The sequence below is a fragment of the Mustela putorius genome, unplaced genomic scaffold (genome assembly GCF_011764305.1).
Source record: "Mustela putorius furo isolate JIRA1106 unplaced genomic scaffold, ASM1176430v1.1 tig00000835_pilon_pilon_pilon, whole genome shotgun sequence".
Taxonomy (NCBI): Eukaryota; Metazoa; Chordata; class Mammalia; order Carnivora; family Mustelidae; genus Mustela; species Mustela putorius.
The window spans coordinates 8,271,953-8,286,370 of NW_025421492.1; positions in this window are offsets into that span (position 1 = coordinate 8,271,953).

The following is a 14,418-nucleotide window of genomic DNA, read 5'->3' on the forward strand; positions in this document are numbered from 1 at the left end:
TCCTAATTGTGGATTTTTTTTTTTACATCTGTGATGGACGAAGATGTAGAAATCGCCTCCTCGTTAGAGACCGCCTGCCGTGCCCAAAAATGGCCACTCTGAACTGCTTTCCCGTCGTCAACCTTAAGTGAACGTATTGGCTCTTGGGATCGCTTGAGATCAATCGCTGAGCATCGAGCTGGTTCCAGGTGGGGCGTGGCCGGGGAGGGGCCGCCCGCACCTCTGTCCCCGCTCCCAGAGGGAGGATCTCTTTCCTTCACCAGTAACGCTTTATAGGACTTAAAACTTCAAAAAATTTGGTAACTCCTGGAATTCAGTATTCATCCAACCCATTCCTTTTTTCCGATAGCTACAGACACTTAGAAGCCACAGTGATTCTTGCCTGGGGAGTGTGGGGCGAGCCACCTGCCGGGGCCAGCCTTCCAGCACAGATCCTAAACCTTAGGGGCTAAACCATGTTGGTTTCAGGGCTAGGATGGAAATTAGCAAACATGAGCGGGCTCAATAAGACCATAAATTCGTCTGTTTCTTAAAATGATAAGGAAATACAGCCCTTACCATTTGAAATAATATTAATTAAAATGCAGGAAAAACAAGATCTACTTACTTCGAAAGCATTTCCAGTGTAAAAATCTAAGGCTGTTGCCGCTTAACAAGCCCGGATATTTACTTCCTGACGTCAACTCTCGAGTGCTGAGACCGTGCATCAGAGAACCATCAATGCCAACAGTCCCTAAAAATTATTTATTTAAGTATATTTCTATTCTAAGTTCATTACAGGAACCATTCACATTTAAAACTAATTAAAAAGTATCGCTGAAGGGCTGAAAAGCAATTGTTCTCAAACTCTGCACAGTGTCGTTTTCTCCGCGTGGGCGCGGGAAGGCGGCGGTCTCCCTGCCTGCCGCCGCTCTGAGTTGGCAGCCTCTGCCGCCCCGACTGGAGCCACATGAGGCCACCGGCGGCAACAGGCCGCTCCTTTGTCTCCCATTGGCGCAAGCGTTTCCAGCCCAACCCTCCACGGGGCTGGATTTATCTTGTCTGATATCACGGAAGCCCAGACCCCTCGCCTGGGTCCTCGCATGCATGCTGGTGGCTCAGGGGTAACGTCCCACGTGTGGAGCCCCCAGCCTCGCCTGCCACCCCACCCGTGGGCCTCGGGCCTGTGGTGCTCGTTCGCGAATTGCCGGCGGCCGGGGAAGGTGCAGGACCCGTGTGTGCCTTCGGAAGGGCTTCGGATGGCGCCTCGCGGGGAAACAGGCCGTGATGCATTTGGACGTGCAGGTCTGTTGGCTGACTTTTCAGCTACATTAAATTCGATCTACACACAACAAGGGAAAAAATTATGTTCTCGCTTCTTTTCCCAGCTACTGGGAACTCCTGGTGTTCAGCACCCTTCGCGGAGGGAGCTTCTGCTGTTCCGCCCACACTTCTGTCCCCCGGGTGCAGGTTGGGGTGTGGGCGTGCCCTACGCTATCTGGGCCGTCGAGCTCCGTGGGGCATGGCAAAGGGCACCAGAGGCACCGGCCGAGCTGGCCTCCCTGTGCTCCCTCACGTGGTAGAAGAGAAGTGGCATTAAAACTCCTTCCAATTCTAAAATGCAGGGTGGGGTGTGTGCGTGTGGTCTGTTTGTTTGTTTGTTATTTTGAAAGACCTACCACTAATGTATACCTTCCTTTTTCCTCCTAAAAGTCATGAGACAAATTGACAGTATTTATACAGAGAAAATACAAATGATGACCTATGAATATAAATACGAAAATTCTATTACAAATGACTTCGCTAAGGAAAATCTGTGCAATCATTTTTGGACCATGAAAACATGTGTTCGTGTCTCTGCTTATTCTAAATCTGAGTTTATTAGGGCTTTTTAAAATGAAACTATAATTAAGGTAAAATAAAGGAAGTTCTGTAAACCTTATGCTTACTGCATTTTCTATCAGAAAAGAGTCTTCAAATGCTGCTCTTCCCATCCGTGTGCAGCACCCGAGGCACACGTACAGTCCCTCGTCATGACCACACGCACGCACACATGCACATGCACGTGCACATATTAAGAGGAAGATGCCATCTAAAGCGCGATGCTTATTTCTTACTGTCCTTTTCAGTAAGATAGTAGAGGACATGAACTATTAACGGGGGTTTTCCTGCCCTAATTTATTACCTAACTTAGTATGTCTGCGTTTTCTGGCCTGGCTTCGGAAGTGCGGCAGATTGGATTTGGACGGCTCTGCCTCTAAGTCCCCCACTTCCGAGTGAATTCGGTGTTTCCCCGAGCCCTGGACTAACCCGGGGGAGATCACGAGGATGGCAGGGGCAGGGCCGGGAGCGTGCCATGCTGTCCCCAGCCAGAGCCCCCGGCGTCCCCGAGGGGAAGCCTGTGGCTCCGAGCCCTGCCCTGGAGAGGAGCCGGCCTCCTGCATCCAGATGAGTCACTCTGAGTGACTCAAAGGTGGAAATACATGTCTGCTTTCAGCTCTTCCAAATGGGATTATTTGAGAACACGATTTTATAAAGCCCCAAACACCTTCTAGGTTGGTATGATACACATATTTTTAGATTTTAGAATGGCCCCTAAACTGGAGTTTATAGGTGGACGTGTGGGTCCTTTCCCTCAGCGGCCATCCTGGTGCTCGAGGCGCTTTGTCTCCTTTCTAGCTCAACTTAAAGGACGCCTGAATTTTAATCGCTTTTTACAATCAGGGATATAATATCCAAGACAAAAGTCTTACATTTATTTTACAACTAGACTTTTATTATATGCAGAACATATAATGCTATTTGCTGTAGGAAGGACAATCTAAGAGCAGCTCCTGTTCTGACCTAGAATCACCCAGAAGAAACCGGACACGCCCTCCCAGGAACACGGCCGCTTCGGAAACTGTTTTCCACACTTCAGATGGTAAAAGCTGTAGCGATCCACGAGGGGGAAATGTGTAGAAGCCTCTCCATACGTTTAAATACTTTAAAGATAAATTAGATTCTGAATTTAAGTCCGCTTTCCTTCGCCAGTCAGCCGGGAGCCGCCGTGCTTTCCCGCAGGGAGTTCCAGGTGGCGGCGAGCGCAGAGACCCAGCATGTCCCCCTCGCCCCCCTCTAGTCAGTGTCTGTGGTTTCAGTGGGCGCCGGCACGTGGCGCGGCCGTCCGGGGCCCCCGATAGCAGGTGAGCTCCACCCGGGGGCCCCTCGAAGGGCTGGGTCCGGGGCCACGAGAAGAGAATCCTCTGGCCCTGACGTTTCTTCTTCGGGGCTTTAAAAGATTTCACGGACCCTCCAAAGAAGTAGGCATCGCGAAGGTGCCTCTCAGGGGCCCTGGCCGTCCGGTGGTCCGGCACCGTCTGCGGACACGCGCAAAAAGTGCGTCGAGCCAGTGGCTGAGCTACCCGAGCTGCAGCTCCATCTTCCCTGGCTGTGCTGGTGGCCGCCAGCTCGTCTGAGAGCCCGGCCTGGAAGCCACCAGCCTAGGAAATGAGCAACTGCAGTGCAAACCCGAAGACGTCCCCCACCTGGGTCCCAGCTCCCGCATCCGCCGCCTAGACTCAGTCAGGAACTACAGCAATCTGGGGAAATGAACTTTCTCCATGAATATCTGTAAATGATTCGTTTTTCCTCAGGAAAACGCCAGGCGTATTTTTCGTGGTCTCCGTGCCTCTTACGGGGCCTGAAGAAGCTGGGCGTGCTGCTGAAGCTGGTGGCTCCCGCAAGTCCTCTGTCCCCGATCACGGCTTGCCTAGGGAGGGACCATTGAGATGGACTCTCGTTCAGGCTGCCCTCTCTCATCCAGAACGTGTCTGCCAGGGCAGGGCCTCTGGGTCTCTGGTGTCTATTCAGCCTCGATCCTGGCACCTGGTGGGCTGGTGCGCCGGGCAGGACCTACTTCGGAGAGCATATTGGAAGCCACAGTCCTCCTCTGGTTCTTGTAGGGCTCGTCCCTCAGGCCGAGCTCTGTGCCCCGCAGTCTCCGGGTCCTGAATTAGATGCTCGGTTTTAGAAACGGTGTGAGATCTGCCTGGCTCTGGAAAAGGCTCTCACAAATATCCTTAAACCCCAATCTGTGTCTTTCCGCAGTCAGTGCAAAGAACTCACTGAAATTGTTTTGATCTTTGCTTCAATGTCAGAAAAACATGTACGTTGTCGATAAGCTCTGTGTGCCTGAAAGAGGGACTCCTCAAAGAACTTTCTGCGGAGATGTGATGGATCCGCTCCGTGAATACCTGCTTGTCCAGAATAACAAGGAAAGCTTCTTGAGCAGAAAATAATGCTGCATTAATTATTGTATTAATGCATACTCCCTGAGGTAAGGAAATGCTAGTTTTTCTAAACTTTGTAGGCACAGATAAGACAGTTGGCATATGTTTGCAAGCCTAGCTTGATTGTTAGAAGAGAAAATATTCAATATTTTACATGCATTTAAAAATTGCATATTCAATTGCAATCATTTGTATTCTCTCTACTTTTGTAATTAAAGAGATTGGAGTTCTGCCCTTGATGTGTTGGAACTCCATTAGCAGAATGGCTACTGGCTTAGAGGTAATCCTGGAATGTTGGACTCACTAATGTGAGTCTGGCCAGTCCTCGTGCACCTCAGCATGAGGGCCAGCTGCACAAGCTGTGGGAGCCCTCCTCGTCCCCAGCGATGGGCCTCCCCGTGGGCTTTGCTCTGAGCTGCTGACAGCTCACTTCTCTTCCCTGCACCTACTGGAACCTTTGATATTTAAGTTAGGGTGAGTTTCCTTTAGAAATGTGAAAACCATCTTAAAACATTCCCATCTTTCCAGACATAAAAAATGTTTTCCAAATGAAAAATAAAATCTATTAAACAAGCTCTCCAGCATTTGAATGCCTAAAGCTATGGGTGAGGAGTGCGGGGTCCGTGTTCCACCTCCCAGCCCTCCCCCACACCCCGCTTGGATGGTGGCTTCCCTCCTGCTCTCTGTCGCCGCCCCCGCCCCCGACTGGCCGCAGAAGCCAAGCTATGACTCCGGGACAGCTGGAAGACGCTGGTGGGCTCTTAAACTGCTCTTCCTCAGGTAATTGCCCACCAAACCCCTTGGCGTTGGGTCTTGAAAACAGTGTGTCTTCGCAGGCGTGGATGAGATTGGGCCTCGAGGCGGGAGAGCCAAGGGCAGCCCTGTGCATCCCCAGGGCTGAGTATCTAATCCAGGCTGTGAGGCCAGAGAGCCCACGTGGGAGAGCACCCACGTGGGCCTTTAGGGTGTCTGCCAAACCCAACCCCTCCCTGGGCACAGCTCTGGAGGGAGCACAGGTGTGGCCAGAGCAGCGGGGTTCAGGATCTCAGGACACAGGGTTCCTGGGGAAGGCAGCTCTGAGCACACTGGACGTGTCAGCCCATCCACTGCCTGAAGGTGCACTGGGCCCGGACTGGCTTGCCCGCGCCCACATGCAGCCCCAGGGCCCCATGGACGGTCATCCCGGCCGGTGGAGGGCACACCTAGCCCTCCCAGGAGCAGCGGAATGGTGTTGTGCCCTCCGAGGAGCAGCGGAATGGTGTCACACAAGTAGACACAAAGACAGTTGACCCTGTCCCCACAGGCCCCTCTGACCTTCAACCAGCCCCTGAGGTGAGGTCTGTCTGAGCCTGGGGGCTGCCAGAAGAGTCCCAGATGGAGGCTCTGCCTCAGGCTGGTACGTAGGCTCATGGCCCAAAGGCAGTTCACCATCTCCTGGCCACAGAGCACTGATCGTGAGGGGCACCAGGTGCCTGGGGTGTTCTAGGGTGTCTCGGGCTGTCCGAGGGCCAAACTGTCCCTGTGGTCCTTCCCTTTGAGCTCGGCTAGAGACAAGGTTTTTCCTCTACCTCAGCCCATGGTCACTGTCTGCTCTGTCCATGATGTACCTGAGGCCCTAGGTGGCATGGATGTGTTTGAGGAGGTATCATCACTGCTTTCTCCAGTTACATCACACTTTTATTTTAAGTGCACTGCGTGTCGGTTCCTGCTCTGAGCACCGAGACCAGCCGTGTCCCCAGCAGGCAGTCTGCATTGTCAGTGCCTGCATTTTTCCAAGGTGCAGAAAATCTGTAACAGGACAGTTGAATCTGGACTGTCCACCCACTGAGGGGCCAGACTAGTTAGCTCTGTTACTGGTCAGCATGCGTCCCCAGAGAGAGGCTCAAACAACAGAGGTCTGTCCCAGGGACATGTAAGGGCGATCAATGTGAGCAAAGACTTTTGTTCAACCTCTCTGACATTCCTGACTTCCTTGACTAGATGACTGGGTGACAGTGGGGAGACGGAGAGATGGACCAGTGATGGGCGGTGGGTGATAAATGGTGGTTGATGGGTCGATGGGAGAGGGATGATGGGTAGAGGATAGATAGATGATCGGTGGGTGGTGGGGATGACGGATAGATGGGTGATAGGATGGACGGATGGACAGATGGACAGATGGATGGATGAGTAGATGATAGATGGTTCCTGTACTCTCAGAAAGAGTAGAAATTTCACTGAAATGCCATACTTGCCCTCAGGAAACCTTGCTTAGCTAGGCTCTATCCCTGTGCTGAGGCCACAGGAGGCTCGGGTTGCTTCGCCTCTACTACACACACCTCCCTCCCCCTTCGCCGTGGGTCTCCCGTTGAGCCGCTGCTGGTCCCACAGCTGTGTGCTTCAGAACGGCCTGGGCTGCTTCCACTGCAGATGCCCAGGCACACCACAGAAGCCAGAAGCTCAGGGTCAGGTTTGAGGTTTTGGGGTCCAGGATGATTTGTGTTCCTCTGGCATAGGGACCAGAGCGGGGGTTGCAGCCCTGGCCACTCCTTGGAGTCCCCTGCAGAGATGCTCTCATTCCCAAGCTCGGCTGGCCTCCCTCCAGACCAGGCGAAGCAGGGACTGGGGTGTTCAGCATTCTGGACACACCAGGACATTCATCCAGACCACCTGGAGCTCTTGTTAAAATGCAGATTCTGGTTCCACAGCTCTGAGGTGGGGCCTGGGATTCTGCATGTCTAGCAGGATGCGACGTGGCTGGATCGGAATAGCGCTAAACACAGAGAAGACACGGGGAGCCTTGGGGACTACTCAAGGACAGGATCGAACACACTGCTGTGAACAGGAGACGCTCAGCTTCCACACGGCCAGAGGCTCCCAGTCCGACGCCCTTCCCTTTCCCCAGGCCCTTCTCCTGCAGTTAAGTTTGCAGTCGGCTGCAAATAACAGAAACTCCATCTAATGACTTAAATGGAGGGTTATTTTTGTCATGAACAGTCCAGGGTTTGATAGCTGCTGGGGCTGATTCAATTGTCGCCAGGGGCATTACTATGTTGTTTTGTCCTCATGCTGCTCCCTCGTGAGCCCAGAGTAGCTGCTGCCGTCCCAGGGTTGCATTCGCGCTCCACTCAGACGAAAGAAGCGAAGAGGACATGTGGCCTGAAGTCAATGGCCCATCTCTTTACCAGGAAAGCAAAAGCTTGTTTACAAAGAGCACCTGGCAGACTTCTGCCGTCCTTTCTCGGACCAGCACTGTGTCACATGCCCACCCCCCACCCCCACCCCGTGCTGGAAGAGGCTAAGAAAGTAGGTGTGTATGAGAGACGGTCAGCAAAAACCAGCGCCTCTGATGGTTTCTCACTGACACCTGCTGGTGGAATCTTCCAGAAGGCCTCCGTTCTGCCTGCCGTACACTCTCTGCTACCCAGGGGGTATACAGGTTAGGATGCGGTGCCATCCTGTTGAGAATGAGCTTTCAGACCAGAGAGACCTGCGCCAACACTCAGCTCTGACGGTGGCCATGACCCATGCTCTCCAGGTCTTAATTTCAGGGTCGGTGCACAGGGCATAGGGTACCACCTGACTGTGCTTCCTCGGGCTCAGGTCCAGAGCACCCCCAGCATGAGAACCACTGTTACTGGGCTGCTCCCTCTATCCAGAACGCCTTCCCGGGCCCTTCCCAGGGTGGCTTACTCATGGCCTCAAGACCCATCCCTCTCGGGGCGCCTGGGTGGCTCAGTGGGTTAAAGCCTCTGCCTTCGGCTCAGGTTGTGATCTCAGGGTCCTGGGATCGAGCCCCGCATCGGGCTCTCTGCTCGGGGGGAGCCTGCTTCCTCCTCTCTCTGCCTGCCTCTCTTCCTGCTTGTGATCTCTGTCAAATAAATAAATAAAATCTTTAAAAAAAAAAAGACCCAGCCCTCCCAAAGAGGGGCCATTATCTACAAGCAGAGCAAGGATGAGGCCTCTGATGGGGCTGCCTTCTGAAAGCACTGGAGGGGAGCCTGGCAGGGGCACTGCACCAGTCCAGGCCCAGTGGATGCAGGCCCAGTGGATGATCTATCCCCTAGCAACTTCTGCTGAGAGTGGGCACAGCAGGTGTGGGGCATACTGCCCCAAGGACTCAAGGACCCATGCATCTGAACATTGGAGGTGAGGCTCAGCCAGCCCTGAGCTCTGACACAGTGAGAGCAGACAAAGCAGGCCTCTGGCTAGAGGTGTAACAAAGTCCATGCCTGCCCCCCACGCCCACACATCTGGCCACCGAGCAGAACCATTGCAGTGGCCACCTGCAGTGGGTCCCTCCCCCTCACTCTCCTCCGTGTCCACTGTATGGTACCCACTGCCAGTGACGCAGCCCGGCTCTGGACAGCCAGAGCTGTGTGGCGCTGAGGGGCACAGAAGGCAGGCCCTGCATGTTGACAACCCCACGGAAGGCCAGGGACCCTGGGATTAATCTTGTCGTCACCAGAGCAGCCGTCCTTCGCTCGGGCTCTCGCCTTCCTGGGCAAGCCCAAAGCCGGCACGTGGTCCATGTCTAACAAAACATGTTGATGGCCTGAAATCGGTGTTGCATATGCAGAAATATTCTCAGCACTTTAAAGAAGTGTGGGTAAACCGAGAGGAAAGCGAACACGCCAAAGAAGCTGGGCACTTTCCACCCGCCTTCTCATGCTTCAGTCGTGCTTGCTGACAGGGAATGCGGAGCCGTGTCCCTGCGGTCACATCTCTGTGTTCGGCTTAATGATGTGGGCAACGGCAGACGGAGGTGAGGATAACTTGAAAAGAAAAGGGTATTATTGGTAAATGCGCTAGAAGCCTTGCAAATTTGAGAGGATAAATTGAAATTTTACAGGACTAATGAGTTTTTGAAAACTGTTAGCCAGGCTTGTCCAAACAGTTCTCTCCCTATTTAAGATTTTCTAAATTAGAAACTCAGAAATTTCAGGAGCTGTTTTGGTCCTGGAATGAATAAACAGCCAAAGTAGATGGTGTGTTTCCATTCATTAAAGTTACATTGTATCTCGCTTCCATTATAATCATAGTGTATTATTCTTACTGTAATTGATGGTCTGTTCCAGCACCTGCTTTTCTGAGCCAAAGTCTCGATACTTTGTAACCATCTGTGGACTAAGCTGTCAAGAATATGTGGATTCTAGGCATTTACATATAATATTTTCATGTACTGTGGTATCCTGAAATATTTTCATTTAAACCTAAAATTAAATGTTGAGGTAAATGCAATATTTTTGAAACTGTTTATGGTTCAAAGAGCTTATAACCCAGGAGTTATGAGAAGCTTGAATCTGATCTTGGGTTTAAGTCCTTTGAATATATAGTCATCAATGCACACTGCTCTGTGCCCGGAGCCACATTTGTGTATTTGACTCCAAAAGTCTTGCTTTGAGGGCTGAACTAGTCATACACTTGAACCATGCAAGTAACCTTCATTCTTGCTACACTCACCAACAACTCCATCCAAGACCCCCGTCAGCTTGTTAAACACCGTTCGCCTCCGCATACTTCACCTGCTGCCTCAGATCGGTCATGCCCGTCCATCAGCAGAGCTGGCACTTCGCTTCACAGTTGAGACTTCCACCATGTGACCTCATGTCGTGGCACGCGAGGGGTAAGCTAAGTAGTCTGGCACACCATTTCCTTCTTGCACAGATCATGTGGGACTATCTTGTCTTTAGCCGAAACATTATCGGTAAAGGATTTTATCCCCACTGCCTAAAAACGTTCTGAAACGTAACACAGATGCATCAAAACTAAGTTGGTTGCCATTTATATTGACAATGATGAGAAATAATTATAAATCCTAAATTTTGGTGTTTTGAAGATTTGTTGCCCTCTAAATATTTAACATAAGAATTTTGTTAACATGGTAGAATTTTTCAGACTCCAGCTTTAACCCATGCCATTGGTTCACAGGGACCTTAATGCTAGAATAACGGGTTCTGAAGTTTTTGCCCCTCCCTTTCAGAATGAGAATTCCGAATTTGTACAGATGTGTCTCCTCTTTAAATGAACCTATGCGTTCATTGTGTCAGTGATAGTTTTCAAAGTGTGAGTCATAACCCATTTGTGGGTCATGAAATCAATTTAGTGGCTCTAAACCAGCATTTTTTCAGTGAAGGAAAGTAGAATAGAAAATAGAAATAGAAAAAGGCTGCAGGCAAGTTGAACCAGCGAGTCCTACTTTGTATGCACGTGCACGGAGACGGCACCTGTATGTGGCACGGTCATGGTCAAAACGTTTGACAAACATGGCTAGCTTTATAGAGCTTTCTCTTTCTCTCTGCTTTCTCTTCTTTTGAGTCTTTGGGTTACTTAATAAGGAGTCAAGGCTAAGGCAGAAAATCTGAAGTCTGCCAAAATTCAGATTTGGGTCCTAGCATGTACTAGCTGGCACACTGATGAAGCCATGTACCTCAGTCGTCTCGTCTGGAAAATGGGTGCCACCCCAGCACCTGCTTCAAAGGCTCGTTGGAAGTTCCATGAGTTCACTGGCCTAAAGAGTCTGGGCCGGTGCTTGGCAGGGAGTAGGTCCTTGGTAAGCATCAGCAAATGCTATTATCAACTCCTGACTGCTCATTTACCGTGTTACATCCCTTGTATTTATTCTTTCAACGTTTTATGTTTGGGGTTAAGTTTTAATTTTTAATTAAAATTTTTAATTTTTAGAAGATTTTATTTATTTATTTGACAGATCACAAGTAGGCAGAGAGGCAGGTAGAGAGGGGGGCGGGAGCAGGCTCCCCACTGAGCAGAGAGCTCGATGCGGGGCTCTATTCCAGAACCCTGGGATCATGACCTGAGCTGAAGGCAGAGGCTTTAACCCACCAAGCCACCCAGGCGCCCCTTGGGGTTTAGTTTTAAATGAAGACATACATTCCTTTATACTGGAATTATTCATACAATAATTAAATTTCTTGCAATTCCTGAGATGGAAGCTTTATTAGATATTAAAAAGAGTGATTCCCGTGTGAATTTAAATATATTGGAACAAACCTAATGAAGTTTCAGTTACAGGAACCGTTCCCCGAGTGCACGCACTTCTGATGTAACAGTGGAGGAGTTTCCTAACGCGGGTTTCGCACGATGAGATACATGGGGAAATGTCACCTGCTACTTGGCAGTGAAATGATGAAATGCAACAATTTTTAGGGGAAGACACGTTTAAGAGTAAACACCAAGATATATTCCTGGGGTTTTTGGAAGGTTATTTGTGATTTCTATGAGAAATTAAGGAGAGTGGGTCTAACTATACCGAAGCAATGGCAAGCTATACTCGTCCAACCAGAGCTAGTACGAGAGTCAGAAACAAATCATACTTGAGGAAGCTAAAATAAAAGAGAGGATTGTTACTTACAGTTCGATCCTAAAAAATGTTCAATCTTTAAGTAGAGAAAACCATCAGAACTGTAATTTTGTAGGTCTGGCAAAATCAGATTCTTGAAAGGCTACATTTAATATGAACAGGCAAGCATTCCATTCTAATGAGTGACCATCTGACTTCTGAAATTACATGTAATTCAGTGACCAAAGAATTATAAATAAGAGGTGCCTGGGGGCTCAGTCACTTAAGTGTCTGTCTTCGGCTCAGGTCATGATCCCAGGATCCTGGGATCGAGCCCCACATCAGGCTCCCTACTCAGCACGATTCTCTCCCTCTCTCTGTCAAATAAATAAACCTTTTTTTTTTTTTTTTAAGAAAAAGAATTATAAACAAAACTCAGAAGGAGACATTTCATCGATCAAGCACCTTAACTTCACAAGGCATACCCCCAAATCGAACAACTATCTGGGCAAACACTACTCTTTGTATTTTTCATGGTCTAAGAGAAACAGTAGCTTTTTGTGAATTATGAGAGAATGTATGTGCTGATGCATGTACACATGGGATTTTCGACCCACGGCTTTCTTTCCTTTGGTGCAATAAATCTAGATTTCACTTACACGGAGACCCAGAAGTCTTTTTCCCCGGCAGAATGTGTATAATTGGTTGTTGAGGAAAATACATAATTCGTTTTGTAAACATTAGCGTGATGAAAGCATTTCGGCCTGTTCTAGATATTAGAAATAATGGCAGAAACAAAACCTTCTTCATAACAGGAAAACTTGTTTCAAATCCTGAAGAAAACGGACGGGGTTGCAGCGTCCGGCAGAGATGAGGTGAGTCTCCCTGGGCTGTAGGGCCTGCGGCTGGGCTGGGGAGGAGCCGTTTGCACAGAGAGGAACACACACAGTCCTGTGTACACAAACCAGGAGCTTTGCACTGGAAACAATGATTCAAAGAAGCTCCAGGACAAAGTGTTCCAGACCTGACTTGTCTCAGAGGGTCTCTCCTGGAATGGGCCGCGTGACAGGACTACCAAGTCAGGGATTATTTTGTTCAAAGACCACTTTAGATGTGTAGCTGAGCGGGAACTCTGCGAGCTGAGCGTGCTGTCAACACTCGGTTACCACTATTCACACTACTCGGGCCGTCACGTCTTGGGTCCTTCCAGACACGAACGCGTATGAGAACCCTGTTGGCCGTGAGAACCCTGAGCTGTCCCGGTGCCCTCTTGCGGCACGTTCAGCGCCACAGCTTCTCTGAGAAGAACCTTGTTCAAGGCTTGTCTTAGTACTGAAACTTCCTGACTCACGCCGGGTTTCAGTCTACGCCGTAACTGGATTTACATGGGTCCAAAAGTGGCCTGGATACTTTTGTGTTGGATATTCCTTTAATTCTAGGGTAACATCAGGAAAACAGTATTTCCTTGGGGAGCCTGGTGGTGCAGTTGCTTGAGTGACCGACACTTGGTTTCTGCTCAGGTCCTGATCTCAGTTGTGAGACTGAGCCCCACATTGGGCTCTGTGCTCAACAGGGCGACCGCTTTTCTCCTGCTCCCTCTGCCCCTCCCCCCTCACACTCATATGTGCTCTCTATCTAAAATAAATAAATAAACAAACAAAGAAACAAACAAATAAATAAGATCTTTAAAGGAAGAAAAAAGAAAATGGTATTTCCTGAAGCAATCCTTGACTAACTTGGAATTGTGATGTTGGCCGATTAATTTTTAGTCTGTTTTGGCTGGTAGTTACAACGTCCGGTGAAAAGCCCTCCAGCTTCAACGTCTGCTCCACTTGCTCCCCCAAATGATTTCCTCAGTGTCTATAAACAGCGAGTCGGCAGAGTAGAAACTGCTGCACTGAGCAAGGGTGTGGCCTGGGAGCAAATCATCTTGGAAAACGCTTGGTGGAAAGGTTTAAGCATGTTTGCTTCGCTGCAGGACTTCTCAGAGCCTGAAGAAAGCTAAAGACCATCCTAAATCTCAAAGAAAGCAGTGCAGTATGCATGTATCCCGGATGTGGACCACAGAACCACGTTTGGGAAGCCTCGAGCTCCACGCTCTCACTCAGCTGCTACTCTGCTGTCCCCCGCCGTGGTTGGCCAACTGCTCTGCCTAGATGTGGCCTTGTTCCTGCCAGGCTCTCTCCTCCTGGTACTACCTGACTGTGCTCTGTTCTCTAGGCCCACCTCCCTTTACACTGGCTCCTGGGGCTGCTGGAGCACAAAGTCCTAGAGCGAGCCTGAAAGAATGGGTGCTTGTTCTCTCCAAGTACGAGGAGCCCAGCTCCCCAAATCCACATGTCAGCAGGGTCCAGCTTTTGGTGCTGCTGGCGATCCTTAGTTTGCACAAGTGTCACCGACCTCTGCCTTTGTCTGTGCATGGTGGTCCTCCCCCCGTGTCTCCCCAGATTTCCCTCTTCTTACACGTTAGGGTCCAGACTAAGCCACACAACCTCGTGGCACCCAACTACCTGTGACTTTACTGACTCACGGCGAGCTCGTGGAGTAATGGGCGTTCCCCATCTCTGTCCCACTACACCGGCGGGGTTCAGCAAGCAAACGTGCACTTCTTCCAACCACCGTGTTTCATCATTGTTTTTATCTGGATTCATTGTGGAATTTTACCGCCAAGTCCAGATTTCTAGCTTGTATAAAATAGCCATGCCTGGAGATACCAGGCCTGCTTGTCTACACAGCCCCATCGCCCAGAGCTAGGGAACAGCTCTCCTGGAGACAAGACCTCAGAGGACATCAGATTTCCACCCAGCCATTTCCCCACATGCCCTGAGGCCACAAGCACCCCATCTGCCATCCTCATGTGGGACCAGGGTTTCCCTTTAACAGTGTTTG